Raw genomic sequence first — 1,099 nt, 5'->3', positions numbered from 1 at the left:
AGCGTGACCTATCGATGGCCTGGATTGATTATCGGAAAGCTTTCGATTCTACATTCCATAGACTTATCATCTGTCTTTTGGAAATCTTAAAGGTTCATCCGCGAATAGTTGGGTGCATAGAGAGATTGATGCCGCTTTGGAAAACCATATTTACTATCTCATCTGGAAAAAATCGTGTGACAACTAGCACTGCGGCATTCCGACGGGTACTTGTGCGGCAAACCTGCAGATCGAAAGTACAAGGTCACTCATGTATTTTAAATGGACGATCTTAAGATTTATGCTAAAAACAGAGAGAAACTGCATCTAGCTCTGGGGATTGTCGAACGATATACTAAGGGAATTGGAATGGAATTTGGTTTAGACAAACGCTATCTTGAATGTCTTCACAACAGGATTATTCTGGGTACAGCAAATGGAGTTGCAAATGGAAGAGACCCTCTTTTTAAAATTGTCAGGAATCACGAAGAAGTGGGCAAAGGAGCATTTCTATACAAAGCAGCGGAGGAGGCTGCTGAAACAGTCGGACTTGACTTCAGTATTAGGGGTGAGCAAAATGCATCAAATCTAATCTATCTCGAGTACTCACTCCTGAAAGCCCGGATTAAGAAAGCACAAGAGAAAAACTTTCGTGAACAGCTCCTCGATAAGAGGATGCACGGTATCTTCCAAAGAAATATGAAGGATCAGTCAATGTCTTGTGAGCTAACGTTTGCTTTCCTTAAATCGTCCGGATTGAAGTCTGGTACAGACGGTTTTATTTTTGCATGCCAAGACGGTGTCATTTCCACCTTAACATACCGTCGCCACATTTTGAGCCAAGACATTCCCGATGATAGCTGCAGGGCGTGCCATGCACACCCCGAGCATTTAGCTGACATACTATCTAGTTGTCCAACACACGCGGGAACGACCTACATTAAAAGGCACAATGCGGCACTAAGAGTGCTTTATTACCATCTCTGTCACTCCTACGGCGTTCACCTTAATATCGCTGCTCTAAATGCTCCTAGGGAAATTGAGTCAATTGTCGAGAATGGGAAGTGCCGCATATACTGGAACTTTACATTCTCGACAATTGTTTCTGTTGCTCACTCGA

This window comes from Belonocnema kinseyi, chromosome 2 (assembly GCF_010883055.1).
Source record: "Belonocnema kinseyi isolate 2016_QV_RU_SX_M_011 chromosome 2, B_treatae_v1, whole genome shotgun sequence".
Classification (NCBI taxonomy): Eukaryota; Metazoa; Arthropoda; class Insecta; order Hymenoptera; family Cynipidae; genus Belonocnema; species Belonocnema kinseyi.
Note: the sequence above shows the minus strand (reverse complement) of the source record.